Source organism: Vicugna pacos, chromosome 4 (assembly GCF_048564905.1).
Source record: "Vicugna pacos chromosome 4, VicPac4, whole genome shotgun sequence".
Classification (NCBI taxonomy): Eukaryota; Metazoa; Chordata; class Mammalia; order Artiodactyla; family Camelidae; genus Vicugna; species Vicugna pacos.
This window is the reverse complement of record NC_132990.1, coordinates 3,583,927-3,602,582: the sequence shown is the minus strand read 5'-3', so window position 1 is coordinate 3,602,582 and position 18,656 is coordinate 3,583,927.

Here is an 18,656-nt window from a genome sequence, read left to right as displayed (position 1 = left end):
TTTATAGAAAAAGTGGGTGGAGCGGAAGAGTGGTAACATCAGGGGCAGTTTGCAGTGCCGTGTTCTTCTTAATCTTGATGAGTCCGTCTGGCGTCACAGAAAACTCCTTAGGTTCTGTCCATTCTTCTGAGGTCATCAACTGTGACTTTCCTTCTGGAAAACAGCTTCTGGGTTGAAGAATAAGCTATTCTGGGTAAAAGAATGTGTAGGGAAAGTTGGGGGCTATTCTAGCAAAGCAACTGAGCGAGTAAACAAAAAGAAAACAAAATGTGTCAAAATGAATCAGCAAACAGCCTCAGCATCCGGGAAGCTATTTTTGTTGATTTTGTTAGTTAGCTTTCTCCTCTTTGACCTTGATCCGACCCTGCTACCACAGTAGGTTTGTATTGGAGGTAAAAGACTGCAAGATAACGTAATTTATTTTAATGATTAATATATTTGCTGAATTGTAACAAAAAGGTTCTGCAAACAGAATGCTGCTTTTTGAGTTTTTAGTAAATAAGAGCAAGCAGCCCTTGATGAATGGAACAAAGTTTCCTCTTTTTGCAAAGTGGTTTCATGAAATATATTCGTAGTATCTACTGTTGTTAATAACATGCAGATAAAATTCTTGTTGATTTGCAGTGAATGGATTTTAAATGTTCTATAGCCACGCAAGAACACTAATCAAAGAGAATATTTTTCCTTTTTCTTTAAAACTTGCCCATCCAGGACACTGAGTCTTTCTTTATGAATTTAGTAAACAATTGGAGAAAGTGTTTTATCAGTTATGTGAGAACCACTTTGAAATTCAGGAACTCTTGGAGTTAGGAAGCATATTCTAATTTCAGATTGAATTATGATCTAGTTTTTTAGACTGCTGAGAAAATCATCACTGAAAAGAAATAATGATGCATCCACTGTTTACTCAGCCATCAGTTCAGTCAACACTCATTTATTGAGCACCTGCTGTGGCCCAGGTCCAGCGAACACTTCTGTTTGGAAAATTGGATGAATGACAGAGTTAAGTGTCAAAGTACGTTGTGACTCTAGTATGAACTTGGCTAATTCTACTTGTCTTGTAATTATTAATTCGCTGCCTAATTTTCTTATTTTTTAGAATAAAAGAGAAATGTATTGTTCCATATAACAAAGTGGCAGGAAAGGCAGATAGAAGGTAACGCCACTTTCTCTAGTTTCTACATCTCTCTATGGATGGGCTCCCTTTTCTCAGCTTGTCCCCCTGATGCAATGCCTGAGAACATGGCTCCTCCCAGCATCATGTCTCGCACAGTCCGCTGGAAAGGACTTGAGCTTCCCCCTTGTGATTTAATGGAAAATATATATTGATTCTGCCCTCACTTCCTGGCACAGAGTTCCCGAAACACTTGTAATTTCCTACCTGGTAAGAGCTCTAGAGGGCATTTTTGTTTTAATAGTTGGCCTTTGACCCTGGCTCCTGACAGTGCTTCTAAAACCCTTGGAATGTCCCAGGTGACAGGAGCATCTTTTTTTCCAATGACACAACTCTGGATGGCTCCTGGACAGGGGCTGGTCGTCAGAAGGACCAAGCCATGATCACAGGCTTGGTGTTTTCAGTCCACCTCCCATTCTCTTGAGAAGAGAGAAGGCCTGAAAATGGAGTGAATGATCGATCATGCCTACCTGATGAAGCCTCCATAAAAAATTTTAGTAGTGGGGGTTCAGAGAGCTTCCAGGTAGGTGAACATGCAGAGATTTGGGGAGGAGCATACGCTGAGAGAACAGAGAAGCTCTGCACCCTCCCCTATACGTTGCCCTATGCATCTCTTCCATCTGGCTGTTCCTGAGTTATATCCTATTGTAATAAACCAGCGATCTAGTGAGTAAAATATTTCTGAGTTCTGTGAGCTGCTCTGTCAAGTTCATCAAACCTGAGGACCCTCATGGGAACCTTCGATTTGTAGCTGAATTGGACAGAAGTTGTGGGTAACTTGGGGACCTGCTACTTATGTTTGATATCTGGAGTCACGTGGGGCTAGTCTTGTAGGACTGAACCCTTGACCTGTGGCATCTGGTAGTATCTCCCGGTAGCTAGTATCAGAATTGAGCTGAGTTGTTAGGACATGCAGCTAATGTCCGGAGTGTTGCTTGGTGGTGTGGAGGGAAACCCTCTCCCCTGCCCACCGACACACTCCCTGGGACTGGTGATCAGAACCAAACACCCCTCCCAGGTCTCAAGTTCAGAAGCCAGAGAGGAGCCCTGAGTGACACAATTTGGGTCAGATTACTAAACCCAGCTGAATCAATTGTGATTAAGCCTCTGAGGTTCTTTGATGAACTCAGTTTGGATCATACACCTAAGCGTAGACCAATCATTGTGGCCAGGAACGTGGAGTTTATAAGAGAACTGCGGGGAGGGTATTATAGTTCATGGAGAAGAGCGCATGCTTAGTATGCACAGGGTCCTGGGTTCAGTCCCTAGTGCTTCCTCTAAAAATAATGGTAAACAAATAAATAAATAAACCTAATTACCCTCCCCCCCAAAAAAAAGAGAAAAAAAGAATCTATAAGAGGATTTTAGCTCTGTAGTAAACACTTGGGTAGCTAGTCTATATTTGAGTGATAGTGGAAGCTTCATATCTGGGTAAATAAAGTAATATTCAGTAAGAAGCCAACTTGGGGGTAGGTTACACGAATTACTAACAGTGAATGATTACCATTGGAACACTCCTATAAGCTTATTACTACCTTGAATATAATTAACTTTGGTTTTTAAAAATTTGCATACATTGCAAAGCTATTCATTGCAGCACTGCTTCTAATAGTAAAAAGATTATACCAACCCCAAACTGTACCATAGGAAAGTTAAAAAAAAACCTCCACTCGAGTGGTAGAGCACATGCTTAGCATTTATGAGGTCCTGGGTTCAGTCCCCAGTACCTAATTACCCCCCTACCTCACCCCACCCCGCAAAAAAACTCCAGTTACATTCACCAAGTGGAGTACTATACAGCTGTAAAAATGAGCAGGAAAATCTCTATATACAGATATGTCGTGATCACCAAGATGTATAATTAAGCAAAAAAAAAGAAAGAAAAGAAAAAAGATGCAGAACAGTTTTATAGAGAATGTGGAAGAAATAGGCAAGGTTGACAAGGCCCCTGGACTATAGGATCCTAGGGTTCAGATTTATAGCTGAGTTCCCTTGTGTTCTGGACCTTAAAGTATGAGCTCTGTCCTCTGAAAGACTCACTGTGGAGGTGCCACCCCTAAGGGAATGAGGGAATAATGGTGGGTCCCTCTCCATGGGGTCTGTATCTATCATGACGACTCCACACAGTCACTTCCGCTCATCCTTCTGTGACTTTGAACTTGCAATTCCCTTGCCTGTTTCTTCCTGGTATCCACCCGCTTCATCCTCAGGATTCAACTCTGGTCCTTTGTCTCCAAGAAAGGGTCATCACCTTCCCCCAGTTGACTATTACCTTTTCTCCGGGACCACGGTTTTCTGTTTCATGATGTCCTTCAGCATCCCGGGTTCCTTCCTGCTCCCTGGGTTTGGGCTCATATAATTGCAGTCCTCCACTGAATACAGAAAAAAAATTCTCAGTTCTTTCACTTTCCTAAAGAGAAAAAAGCTTCCAGTTCCAAAGAAGGCTGAGCACACTCTGCCTTGCATCTCCTGCTGAAGCACCTGGAGCTTCTCGAGGGAAGGTACACAGCCAGCCATCTAAGGACCCTGAAAAGTGAATAACAGGAATGCAACAGCAAACTTTTAAACAATTTTGTGGGTCAAAGGAGACATCAAAGAAATACTGGAAAGTATTTTGAGACGAAGGAACACAAAACACAGCATACTGAAACTGATGGGAAGTAGTGAAAGCAGTGCTCAGCAGAAAATTTATAGCTGTAAATTACAATAGCTGTAGATTACAAATCAATAACTCAATGTTACATTTTAAGGAACTAGACAAAGAAGAGAAAACCAAACCCAAAACTGGAAGAAGAAAGGGAATAATAAACGTTAGAGTGGAGATAGATGAAATAGAGAATAAAAAATAAGACAGACTTGATGAAATCAAAAGTTGATCCTTCAAAAAGATCAAACTGGCAAACTTTGGCTAGACTAAGAAAAAAGTGAGAGAAGATGCAAGTAACTAATATCAGAATGAATGTGGGGACATTCCTTCCAAGCTTACAGATATAAAAGGGATTCTAAGAGACCACTGTAAACAATGTACACTAACAAATTGGATAACCTAGATGAAATGGACACATTTCTAGAAACATACAAAGAAATGGAAGAATCTGAACAGAACTGTAACAAGTAAGGAGATTGAATCAGTAATCAAAAATCTCCCAAAAAAGTCTGGGACCAGTTGACATCCCTGGAGGATTCCACCAAACATTTAAATAATTAATGTGAACCCTTCACAAACTCTTCCAAAAATGCTTCCTAATTCATTCTATGAAGCCAGCCTTACCCTGATACCAAAACCAGACAAAGACACTTCATGAAAAGAAAATTACAGTCCACTACCCCTTATGAGTATAGATGCAAAAATCCTCAACAAAATACTAACAAGCTAAATTTTACAGCATACTCAGAGGATTTTATACACCATAACCAAGTGGAATTTATCCCAAGAACTGAAGGGTGGCTCAACAAAAGAAAATCAATCAACATAATATATACCACATTATTAGAACAAAGAAAAAAAAAACACATGATCAGGTCAATTGACACAGAGCATTTGACAAAATTCAACATCCTATCATGATAAAAAAAAATCAGCAAACTAGGAATAAAAGGCAACATCCTCAATGTGATAAAGATAAAAAGAAAAAAACCTGTCACTAACATCACACTCAAAGGCTGAAAGATTTTCCCCTTAAGATCAAGAGCAAGACAAGGATGCCTGATTTTGCTACTGCTATTCAACATTGTACTGGAAATTCTAGACAGTATAATTGGATAAGAAAAAGACATAAAGGGCATTCACATTGGAAAGGAGGAAGTAAATTCACTGATAACTTGATCCTATATATAGAAAGTCCTAAGGAATCCACAAACAGAAGAATGATTAGAGCTAATAAAAGATCTTACCAAAGTTGCAGAGTACAGTATCAACATATAAATATCAATCGCATTTAAATTTTTTTAAGAAGGGCAGGTAATTACGTTTATTCACTTAATGGAGATGCTGGTTTGAATTTTAAATCTACGCAGATGGGGTAGTACCCTTATCTCCCTCCCCCACCCCTTTTCACTTTGTCCTGCAAAATTTTTAACAACTCAGAAAAATGGTGAAACATGCATTTATCTATCGTTTCCTCAATGTAAAAACTTAACATTTTGCCCTATTTACTCTAATTGCTTTTCCTGAAAATTTATTAAATAAATTTACAAAGACATAATTTTAATCCTAAATACTTCACTGCGGTCTGTATAAAATCTCTGTTTTCCCTATTGTGATTTCACTATTGGTTTTACATTTCAGAGTAACCCAGTGCATTAATAGCTGGTTTTTGACACCTTGCTTTCAAGGTGGAAAGAAACTGATCATGAGTCTCTAATAAATTTCAATCTCCTAACGCAGTAGGCACTTAATATTTTTGATTTGACAAGTTTCCTATTTGAATTTTATGGGTTCTATTAATAAAAAAAAATTAGAACTCCAATCCATTGTCATCAAATTACCCTTGGTGTTTTCCAAGGTATAATGTGGAGTTCTATGCAAAATTCCAAGTTACCATGCAACTTTTTTTTTAACAATAATGAATTGGAGGAGGAATTGTTCCCAACCTTTTTACATGGTGCTTTTTGATCCAGAAATGCCAAATCTTTTAAAATATGATACAACTTTGAGTCCTTGGCTTGACTGTACAACTTTGAGCTTCATGGCATGTCAATTTTGCCGAATTTATAGGAGAGTTACTCCGTATATTACAGCTGAGAGTTGCAAGTACGACATATGAATGATACGGTGAACTTTAAATGATGTCTTTATTGTATTTGAAGATTGCTATCAATTTGAAGTTTGAACTTGCATATTTCCATTTGGTATGCTAAAAAAGTACTGAATTAATGTAACAATCTTTTTAAAAAATAATGTAATCTCAGCTTAGAATTTAACTGAAAATATAAAGCGTAAATGATTTCTATTTAGTAAGCTGAACTGTAAAGGTAACTTGTGTGTGATTCTGAATACACATGTCGACTGAAATAGCTACACAGAGTAAAAGTTTAGAGTTATGTTTTATTGGACAGACATTTCTGAGGACTCGAACCCCTTTGAGCCTCGGCATGACACCGTCTCAGATCGCTCTGAGGGACTGGTCAGAAGAGGCAGGGGAGGAGCCAGGATATATAGGAGTTTTACAGCAAAGACCAGGTAGTTGGAACATTGAAAGATTACTTGTTAACTGAAGAAAACCAGACAGCTCAAGTTTAAGAATTTAGCTCTTTTCTATGTATGGAAGGGAGCAAATATTTGGGCTCGTTGAATTCATTCCTTTGACAAGCACCTAGCTATCTAGGGCCAGGATCCTGTCCTTTCTTATTAAGTCCCCACAGAGTTCATCACTGTGAGGGGCTGCAGAGGCTGGGCTGCAGGCCTGTCCTCACTGTAGGGGGTGGCTGCAGCGGCTGATAACTTGATGGCTCAGCCATCAAGTTATCTGATATGGTTTGCAATATTTTTCGTTCACACACAGATAAAATGTTTTTATTCGTCCTGTAAAAAAAAGTAAACCAGTGCTTATTCAAGTTTCCCCAACTGTCTAATATCTTTGGCAGCTGTTTTTTATTCAACCCGGATTTGATGGAGGACCTCGCATTGTATTTGGCGGTAAATGCCAAGTTCAACTCCCAACTTTTGGGGATTCTGAGACAATCCAGAAAGGAGAGAAGTCCACGGCCAACATCTCTAAACCGTCTGAAAAAGTGAAAAACGCCGCCGAGTCCCGGCTAGGATCGGCCCCGGAGTTTTATGGGAAATGTAGTCTTTGTGGCCCTGGCTCGCTGCGCAGCCCCCTGGGAGCCTCCCGTGGGCTCCTTCTGCGCACGCGCAGCCCCGGTCTCGCCAGTCGGCTGGCTCCTTCTGCCCGGCTGCTTGGGGTCCCTCGCTGGGCCTCGTGTTCCGCGTGGTGCCCGTGGTGGGTCGCACCTTCAGTGAGAGCACGGGGGTAGAGGGGGGTCTGGGCGGCCTGGGGACCAGCAGGGAGGTGTGGGCTTGTGCTCGGGGAGGAGGGAACGGGGACCCCGGAGAGCCCTCCCGGCGGGCCTCGTGGGTGCGGGGGACCCCGGCCCTCTGGGCTCCGAGCGGAGGTGGGCTTGAGCCGCGCCAGGAGCGGGGGCTCGGTGCGGCCCGTGAACCCAGACCCGCCTGCAGCCCGGCGGGGAAAAGGCCCTTGCCGGGGGCGGGCGGGGCAAACGCGTTGATAATGTCCCCCGTTAGCGTGCTAGAAAGCGCGGGAGGGCTTTGTGCGGCGGGAACTTGCCTTCTGGAGCCAGAGACACCCGGACAAATCCCAGCTGTGTCGCCTGTAGGCAGGGGCGACAGAAGGAACCCGGGGAAGACTCCGGTTTCCCGGCTGAAAATAATGGCATTGTTCTGAGAGTTAGATCAGTTATCGCCTGTAAAGCACATGGCCAGCTGAGTGACAACTGCTGTTTAATGCAGAAGCCACTTTGTTCTGTTCCTTGGGTGGCTTATGTAACCTCAGAGCCACTTTATGATCGCGTGTAACCGCATGTAACCAACCGCATTAAAAACAAACAACCAAGATTCAGGCAGGTGGAGCCATGTGCTCAAATCACAAGTTAGTGGTGAGCGGGCTCCGATTTAAGAGCAGGTGTGCTTTAAATCTCAGGCTCTGTCTAAATATCGCACCTGCCTGAAACCAGCATTAGAGACTTCCCAGCACTTCCCTGTCCCTCAGTAACCAAGGATAAAGTTGGAAGTGAGTGTGAGATGCCTGTCACCATTTTCAAATGTACTCTGGAATTTTTGGTGTGTCCTTAGAATTCTTGGGTCAGACAGAGGCCCCTAGCCCTTTCTGTGCTGGCAGGTGGTGTGTGTTTTAAGTGTGAAATGATAGTGAATTCCAGGAGAGTCATAGTTTGACCCTATAGTGAATTTGTTTCCCCGACCCAAGTCCTAAGTCTTGGGAAACAAATTTATATTCTAGAACAAATTAAAAACAGTTTCTATTTTAGAGAAATTATTTTAGAGCAGCACTTGTGATGGAGGTCTCTAGGAATAGAAATTTTACCTGGAAGAGAACCTCACAGTTCTTACTCTCCCCATCAGAGCTTCAGAGCTGCGGCAAAAGAGGTTCTGGGGTAAAAGGAGCAGGGCCTAAACCGTCAGAAGCAGTTCTTGAACTCTGGGCCAAGGTGTTGCCACCTCCAGAGGTCACCACACTATGTGACAGTGGAGGATTTGGCCAGTTTTGAGAAGAGGGAGATGAGCTGCGGTGACCCAGGGGTATGTTGCCCAGGAAAGGCTGCTGTGGGGAGATCTTAGTAAGGATGAGGTCTGAGGGTAAGGGATAACCAGCCAGAGGGTGGAAATTTTGTTTCCACTATTGCTAAACCGCTCCCTTCACCCCCAGTCCCTTCATTCCTGCCTCTTTACAAATAGTATGCCACTCTCACCTGTGCCCATCACCACAGATGGCAGTATTGACTTCTCCTGACCTCAGGGAATCTCAGAATGATGGCTCACAGAGGGTTTCCGTGGTTATCTACTTCTGATTCTTGAAAGCTTTCAAGAAATTGGACCTGACTGGTTCGGTGACTTGTCAAGGGACACCCAATTTGTGACAATCAGGAGGAAAACACAGTGCCCTTCACTTTCTCACAGGTGAGTCACCAAAAGCCTCTTATGAAAAGGACCCTTTGAGAGACTAACTCAGTTAAAGTGCAAGGAAAGTTCTTGCCCTAAAGCGCTTCATATTTTACTGAAATTTCTGTGGATTTTCTCCCTTGAGGGGTAAGCACTGTTAATAGGAAAACAGTTAAGTGATGCAGCCTTAGTATTTTCCTGTGTTGATTTTAATGAAAGATAAATGCCGTATCCTTCATACACTTTAACGTAACTAATTTTCTCTTGTGTTGTTTCTTTTAAAAAATATTTTATTTATTTATCTTTGCTGGGGGGAATTAGGTTTGGTTATTTTGATGGAAGTACTGGGGATTGAACCCAGGACCTCGTGCATGCTAAGCACACACTCTACCACTGAGCTCTACCCTCCCCACCTGTCTTGTGTTGTTTCTGTGATTAATGATTAATTCAGAAAAGTCGAACCTCAGTGTCACTTACAGGAAATTATTGTTTAAACGTAGGGAAGGTTATATTTAGTGAATGAAAAGCTGTAGGTGTTAGTCCACACGACCACTTCTGGAGTCAGATGCGCTACCGTTGTGCCACGAGGTCCTCACATGACCATTTCTGAGTCCTGTGTGGATGAGGAGTGCTCCCTCTGCCTGGTCCTTCCCTGACCTCCCAGCGGAACCTTCACGGTTCTCTGCACTGTCCTGAGAGCAGCAGAACGAACACATCTCAGCTGAGCTGTTTATTCTTTCCCCATTTTGCATTGTAGTGGATTTGTGAGGTTTATAAGGGGCCATACATCAAACAGAAAAGGAGAAATAGAAATAAAGTCAGTTTTGAAGGGAAATACACACATCTTCAACATTATTTCTGTTGTTTGCTGTTGGCTTTTGGTGGGTAACCTTTGTTGATAAGCGTGTTCCCTCCAGTTGCCAGTTTGCTTAGATTTCAGTGTAGTCATGATGCTTTGAATTATATTGAGTACTTTTGCTGTATTGATGGAAATAAAGACATAGCTTATTTCCTTTACCCTTTAAATATTGTGAGTACGATAATGAATTTTCTCATGTTAATTTGTTGATTTCCTGTATACCCCCTGCTTCCTGATGAGTTGCTTTGTGTGTATGTTGGCTGGGATCTTTCTGCTCGTACTTGCTCATTTCTGTATCGCAAGTTAGGTGAGCCTATAATTTCCTTTTCCTGTGTTCCTGTAGAATTTTGGTGTTTGGTCATATTTGCTTCATAAAAAGGATGGGACACATTTCTGCTCCCTTTTTCTTTGCTTAATGTTTTTTCACTAGTAATGTATATGAGGTGGGGAGGATATAAACAGCTCAGTGGTAGAGTGCGTGCTTAGCACGCGTGAGGTTCTGGGTTCAATCCCCACTGCCTCCATTAAAAAAATATATATATGTAAAAATAAATAAACCTAATTACCCCCCTGAAAGCATTTAATCTGTGTTAGAAAAATTGCATGTTATCTGTAGGGGATTTTTGTGTGAAGATTTTGAGAATCAAAACAGTTTAATAAGTGATCATAGGTCACTTCTGTGTTTTTCTCTCACCATGTGTCTTTCAAGGAGCAGAAGTATTTAGTCGATCAGATTTTCAGTTTCTTTTTTGGTATTTATATATACTTTTATTGAAGTGTAGTCAGTTTACAATGTTGTGTCAATTTCTGGTGTACAGCACAGTGCTTCAGTCAGGCATGAACACACATATATTCGTTTTCACCGTAAGTTACTACAAGATACTGAATATAGTTCCCCGTGCTATACAGTACGAACTTGTTGTTTGTCGGATTTTATGAGAATCCTGCTGTATTTCAAAGTGAGACACTTTGCCAGAGTTCAGCAGCTGCTCTGCATGATTCAGCGGGTCCATAGATGTAATTCTTGGTGTATTTTTGGGAGAGTGCGAGCTGTGAGTCTCTCTACTCTGCCATCTTGGCACCTCCAGTCCAGATTTTAAAAAATTTTAATCTCTTTAATTAGTTACGCTTTTTTGGGTCATATTTTAAACTTTTCCTAAACCGAGGTCACAGAGATCTCCTCTCGTGTTTCTGGAAGTTTTGTGATTACAGTAGGCCCTCTCTGCGGATTCTGCAACCATGGATTCAACCAACTGCAGATTGAAAATGTTTTGGGGGAAAAACATTCCAAAAAATTCTGAGAAGCAAAACTTGAATTTGACTCAGGCCAGCAATCATTTACATAGTATTTAAATTGTATTAGATATTGTAATTAATCTACAGATGGGAGGATGTATGCAGGTTAGATGCAAACACTATAGATTTTGCGGGTGGCATATTCTGATCTGTTTTATCACACAAGGGAGAAACTCTAAATTTGATAAAGGTAGGGAAGATTTCCAGCAGAAGTCGAACCTCAGTGTCACTTACAGGGAATGAAACGTGAATGTAATGAACACGGAAAAACTTTCATCCAGATATCAAGTCTTGCATTACGTCAGGTAGCTTACATGAACAGCTGTGTAAGTGTCACCGATCTTGGAACACTTTCAGCCAGAAATCATGCCATTGAGAACATCAGAGAGCCCACAGGAGGAAATATGATGATGAATGTAGGGAACCTTTCAGCCATGAGTCAGGGCTAAGAAAGATTGCAGAGCTTAGAGAAGGGGCTACAACCTGCTAGCTAATGAGCACGGAGGTTCCTCGTTAAACTTGGAGAACTGTCAAAGTCTGTTCAGGCTGCTACGACAAAAATACTGTAAGACTGGGTGGCTTCAGTAACAGGTGATTATTTTTCAGCGCTGTGGAACTGGGAAGTGCAAGGTCAGGGTGCTGGCAGGTTCAGTGTCTTGTGAGGCTCCACGTGCTGGTTCCTAGATGGCTGTCTCCTTGCCTTGTCCTCACATGGAGGAAGGGGAAGGGAGCTCTTTGGGGCCTTTTTTTTTTTTTTGAAAAATGACACTGATTCCATTCATGAGGCTCTGCCCCCCTGACCTGTTCACCTCCCAAAGGCCTCTACCTGCAAAATACCAGCACGTTAGGGATTCAATGCATGAATTTTGGGAGGACACAAGCTTTCAGTCTATAGCAAGAACTTCCTCTGGAATGAAAGCCCTTGAAATGTAAATAGTCTTCCAGCCACTAAGGATAAATTTGGTCCTTGTTGGACATCGGAGAATTCTCTGGGTAAGGAAGTACTCTGAAGATAGAGAATACAGGAAATAATCTTTATGACCCTAGCCCCCAGTAAACTTCCACTGTGGAGAGACACTGAGAAAGCAGTGTGAAAATGTGAAAGCTTTTGAGCTCATTGAGCAAAGTACTCACACAATGAAGAAAGTCTGGAATGCAGTAAATATGTGATAGCTTCAGCCAGAAGCCACCATTCTCAGCAGAGTAGAAAATGCACAGAGCCGTGCAGACCTCATTAGGATAGCAGCCAGATGACAGAAATCTTATGAAGGTAATGGATTTGGGAAGTCCGCCCACAAGTCAATCCACAATATATACAATTGATAAATGTAACTAAAAAGAGATCCCCATCCCAAATACTGCACGGTCACCAGTAGCCACATCCTTCTGTCCCTGGGCCCACTGCCCGTCTAGATCTCCCAAGCTTTCATTTGAATGAGGTGATGTCACCAGCTTCTAGGTAGCGGAATGTGGGTGTTGGTGGTAAAACAAGTCCCAGGAAAGAACGTCACCCTGTATAGTCACTGCCGTCCCTTGTCGCTGCACTGAGGTCAGAAGGGTACCACGTGGAAGGGGTCAGGGTTCTGGAATCACTGTGCAGAGCAGTTCCCTCTGACAGTTTGACTTTGGTGGGGAAGGAAAAAGCTTGTTCTCTGCCAGGCTTACGGGTTTGGTCTTGCTGACGTATCCCTGACATCCCTCGGCTAACACGAGCTTGAATATGACCTTGGTGAAACGTGCCAAGGTGGTATATGTCAGGAAAGCCACGTAGGACGAACCCCTGACAGCATCCTGAATGATCATTAGCTGTTAACCACAACTCTTCTTTATTACTGGTCATGTAGGTGGCGGGATCTGTCTGATGTGTCCTTAGGTTATATTTAGGCTGTGTACCTTCTGTAGCAATATATAAAAGAAGCGTGGAGTACACCATACCAGCAGGCACATGCTGTTAACCAGTCCCATTAATAGTGATATTAAATTGAATTATTTGGTTAGGGTGGTGTCTTTCATGTTTATTCCCCTTAAAAGTCGTCATTTAAGCCTATAATATTAATACCATGTGTGTAGATACATTCAGGTTATACATATGTCCTCTTAACCGTCTAGATTTTACCCACTAATTTTAGCATTTACTTCTAATCTTTGCCCAAATGAATGATCATATTTGGAAAACCTTTTAATTTGTTCCGTCATTCCTCCTGTGCTTATGGTACAGGAGAGGTTTTGCTCCAGAGTTTTTCGTTTATGTCTGTTTAGACTCAGATTTCTTCTTCAGTCAGCAGGTAATCCTTAGCTAGTGGGTTTTGTTTTGTTTTGCTTTGTTTTTATGCTCAAACCATCTGAGATACGGCCAGGGGACGGTCATTCAAACTGGCCTCTGTGTCCTTTTACTAGGTTTCTGATACCTTTTTCCCTTTACCAAACCATTTTTGAACTTGTTCTGATCATGATAACGTTTAAGCTGCCTTTGTAATAAACTGCATTATTGACCAAGGCCTTTATTCACTGCCGCTCCCCCCCGCCCAATTTTAAGTTTTTCTTAAAATACAATTTTAAGGCCCCTTAAATGTTTTAAAATTCTGATTGGAATATCATTTAATTTAGGATTTTTATATATCATTTAATATCATTTAATCTAGGATTTTTAAATGCTGCAATGGAAAAGAAGGGGCAATGGATAATCCTAGGAAATGCTTGCAGTGTTTTTGGGATTTAGAACAGGCACCAGCTGAAAAGGAAATGGGGAATTTCAGGTGCTTGGTGTTGGCTCAGAAAATGTGGCTGGATTATTCCAGTCAGTCACACCCGAGACATTTCTTTCCCCAGGTACCTCCCACCGAGCTCTCCGCCTAAGTGTTCTGGGGTTTTAGGCTGTTGCCCACACGGGTAGCATCTGGGACTGAGGAAGGACCTAGGCACCTTGGAGTAGAGACAGGGGCAAGGACTTTGGGCCAATGGTCCTCTCATGTTTGTCTCCCAAAGTTAGGAGGTGTGGGCAGGTCCCCCTTGTTCATCCCGGGGGTAGGAGCCCTGTCACTCCCCCCTGGCCCCAGGAAGGAAGTGGCCCGGAGGACGCTGGCTTCCACTAGAGCACCTGCGGCGACAGGCACCTCTCCAGACCCACCCCCAGTGGCGGGCTGTGTCATCGTGGGTGTCCGTATGTGACACTTTTCTTCTTCTAGGGAAAACAAATAATGGAGCGTCCTTGTCCTCAGGCTGAGTAGCGTTGGCCGACCCTGTCCCGGGAGGTGGCTGGACACCCGGGGGCAGTAACTGCACCTGCGGCGGGGGGACTGGCGGGGCGGGGCTGGGCAGGACGTCCCCAGGTGGTGGCGCCGCGGGCTGGGTCCCCGCACAGCGGGGCGATGAGGAGTGGACACCGGGAGGTGCGTGCCAGCCCTCAAGACAGACCGCAGGCAGGGCACACGGAGCGCATCAATCATGAGGCAGGAGAGGCAGGAACTGGGGGCGGCACCCGGGCTGGAGGTGCTGGGAGGCCCCTGTCAGTGCCATTTGGGAGTCTGAAAAGCCCCACCGAGACTCATTTTGATCAGTTAAAATTAAATCAGATAATGAATTAAATAAAAGGGTATGAAATTCCATCCTGTTGCTTGGCTCAGAGATTCTGAAGTTTGCTGCTTTGACATACGCGGCAAAGTTTATATTACATAAACCAAAAGGAAGAGAGGAACACTGAGAGAACCGCCCAGAGGAAAGTGGATTCCTTTCCAACATTTCTGCCCACCCCTCCCCTTGTTTCTCTCCCAGTAAAAACACATGCAGGGCCTTAGGGTTTTTATCCATGAATTATTGGGATAAATCTGAATTGTTTGCAAGATCCATTTATGAATAATAGCAAATCCCACTGATAGGATCAATTAGCTTTTTTTTTTTTAGTGTTTTATTTTGAAATAATTGTAGATTCCCAGGCAGTTGCAAAGCTAGCACAGAGAGGTCCTTGTACCTTTCACACAGCTTCCCTGATGTTACCTAATTGTAGTACAATATGAAAACCAGGAAAGGTACATTGGCACAATTCTAACAGTCTATAAACTTTTTATTTCAACAGTTATTACATTATGCAACTTCTCCCATTTATTTTAAAATCATCTTTTACTGAGATATAGTTGACTTGTATCATTAATTTCATGTGTACATGATTCGATGTACATATATATTGTGAAATCACTGTAATAAATCTAGTTGACATCCATCACCACAGAGTTATAATTGTTTATAGTAATCTCGTATTATGCTTTGAGTTTTTGTGGTGTCATTTATAACGTCTCATTTATTTCTGAATTTGAGCCCTCTTTTTCTTGGTGAGTCTTAGCTAAAGCCTTGTCAGTTTTGCCTGTCAGTTTAAGCACATGCTTAAATTCACGTAACCACCACCACAATCAAAATACAAGGTATCTTCCATCAGGTATCCATTTCTATAATTTTGTCATTTCATATAAATAGAATCATATAGCATATAACTTCTAGACAGGCCTCTTTCAGCATAATTCCCTTGGGGTTCATTGAAGTTGTACATATTAACAGTTCACCCTTTTTACTGCTGCATAATATTCTACAAGACATAATGTGGATGTACTATAGTTTGTTTATACATTCACCCACTGAAGAACATCTGCGTTTCCAGTTTTAACTGTAACACATCTGATATGAACAATGTGTGCAGGTTTTTGCATGAACATGAATTTTTTATTTTTCTATGATGAATGCCCAGGAGTGAGAATTCTCTTGGTTGTATGGTAAGTGTATGTTTAATTTTGTAAGAAGCTGCAAAACTATTTCCAGAGTGCCTTTCCCATTTTTCATTGCCATCAACAATATGTGAGAAATCTACTTGTTCTGTATCCTTGTTTGCACATGTTATTGTAAGTATTTTAAACTTTAGGTTTTGGTTTTTTGTTTTGTTTTGTTTTGTTTTTTACCACTTGTAAATTGAAGTATAGTCGGTTTACAATGTGTCCATTTCTGGTGTACAGCATAATGTTTCAGTCATATGTATACATACCTATATTTGTTTTTATACCCTTTTCCATTATAGGTACTACAAGATATTGAATATAATTCCCTATGCTATACAGTAGAAACTTGTTGTTTATGTATTTTATATACAGTAGTTAGTATCTGAAAATCTCGAACTCCCAATTTATCCCTTCCCACCCCTTTTCCCCCTGGTAACTGTTTTTCTATGTCATGAGTCTTTCTGTTTTGTAAATAAGTTCACTTGTGGGTTTTTTTTTTTTTTTTAGATTCCATGTATAAGTGATATCATATCGTATTTTTCTCTTTCTGGCTGGCTTCACTTAGAATGATGATCTCCAGGTCCATCCATGTTGCTGCAAATGGCATTATTTTATTCTTTCTTATGGCTGAGTAGTACTCCATTGTAGATACAGACCACAACTTCTTTATCCAGTCATCTGTGGATGGACGTTCAGATTGTTTCCATGTCTTGGTTATTGTAAATAGCGCTGCTATGAACACTGGGGTTAAAGTTTAGCCATTTTAATAGGTACCTCATTGTGGTTTTAATTTGCCGTTCCCTATTTTCAAGTGATGCCTTTAGTATCTTTGCATTTATGTGCCATTCTGTTCTGTGTGTGGGTCTTAACTTATGGAGGTGACTGATGACACGAAGAAGTCAATGTGAAAGAAAAGTTTAATATCTCCCACAGTTCCCATAAAAGTGAGAGGCACGGCCCACCACAAGGGCCATGGGGGTAACGCCAGGCTTGGTAAGGCAGCAGCAGGTGGGAGAAAGGGGAAAGCCTTGGCCAGAGGGGCAGAGTGAGGAGTTTAGCATTGCTACTTTGAATAATCTGGTGGTCTTTATAGGGGTGATTCCAAGTTGCCTGGCTCCTGGCCCTGTGATGATTAAGGGTAAAGAATACTGCCTACTGGGGTGTGTGGCTAGATGAGGTTTAACTCTGGATAGTTTGCATCATCAAAGGCATGCTCCCAGCTGAATCATTTGCTGTTTAAGAACTGGCCTGTCCCAGGAAGAGCAGTCTTTTCTCAGCCAGAAAGGGTTTTTAAAGATGTCAAAACATCACTGTATACAGAAAATTAAAAATCACGCAGTAGGCATCAGTGTATTCTCACTGCTAGAGATTCTTTTCATGCCTTGTGTCCATTTTTTAACTGGGTTATTTTGTTACTATTTTAAAAATTCTTTCTATAGTTGCGATGCAAAGTCCTCTGACATATAGTTTGCAAATCATTTTGTCTGTAGCTTGTATTTTCATCTTCTTACTTTCACAGAGTAAATGTTTTATTTTGATGTCCAGTGTATCAATTTTCTATTCTGTATTTATCTTCTATTTATCATGAGTATGTTGCCATGACTCAGTTTGGGGAAAATATTTACCATTTTTTCTAAAGTTTTTTAGTTTTATATTTTATATTGAAAGCTGTTGATCCATTTGGAAATTCTGCATTGGGTTTTAGGTTTAGATATGTGTGTGTGTGTGTGTGTGTGTGTGTAGGAAATAGATATGTAATTTATTTTTGTGTTGATCTTGTAACCTGCAACCTTTAATTAACTTATTAATTCTAGGAAGTTTTTAGCTTTAGGCTTTTTTTTCTGGATACCTTGGGATTTTGTACATATATAGACAATTAATGTCATATGTAAATAGGTAAAACTTTATATTTTTCTTTTACAACCTATATGTCATTTTTTTTGACTTATTGTGCTGGCTAGACTTCCAGTACTATGTTGAATAAGAATGATGAAAATGGACATCTTTGCTTTGGTCCTTGTTTTGAGAGGAAGACATTCAGTCTTTTGTTATTAAGTACGTTAGCTGTGTTTTCAATAGATGATCTTTGTCAAGTTGGTGACATTCTCCTCTATTCCTGATTTGCTGTGTTTTTTTAAACATTAAATGGAATTGCATTTTGTCAAATGCTTTTTCTGCATTGATATGATGTCATTTTTCTTTTTAGTTTAATATGGTGGATTACATTAATTTGTTTTCACATGTTGAATGAGCCTGGCATTTCTGGAATAAATTCTGCTTTGTTGTGATATTTGTATATATTGCTAGATTTGATTAATAAACTTTTATGGATTTTAAAATATAAATTTATGAGAGATATAACTTTAGTTCTCTTTTTTCCTTTTTAAACTTTGTCATGTTTTAGTGTAAGTAATACTGGCCTCCTAAGTGTGTTGTAAAGTATTCTCTCCTGTTCTCAAGGAGTTTGGGTAGAACTGGTACTAATTCTTTAAATGTGGAAGAATTCTTGATTACAGTCATCTGGGCCTGAATATTGCTTTTCTGGAAGGCTTTTTTACTTTGAATTCTATTTGTTTAATAGTTACAGAAAAATTTAGATTATCTGTTTTATCTTGAGTGAGTTTTAGTAATTTGTGGCTTTGAGATATTAATCTCACTATTGGTCAGTTTCACACAAAGTGTCAAATTGATGCATATAGTTTTTTGTAGTGTCCCCTGAATATCCTTTTAATATTTGTATAGTGATATCATCATTTTCAGTCCTGAATTTGGTAATTTGTATCCTGGTTTTTTTTTTTTTTTCCTAGTCACAGTAGTTATATCAATTTTATTTCTCTTTTCAAAGGATGAAGTTCCGGTTTCTTAGATTTCCTGTTCTCAACATGATTGACTCTTGCTTTTAAACTATTTCTTTGCTTCTGCTTGCTT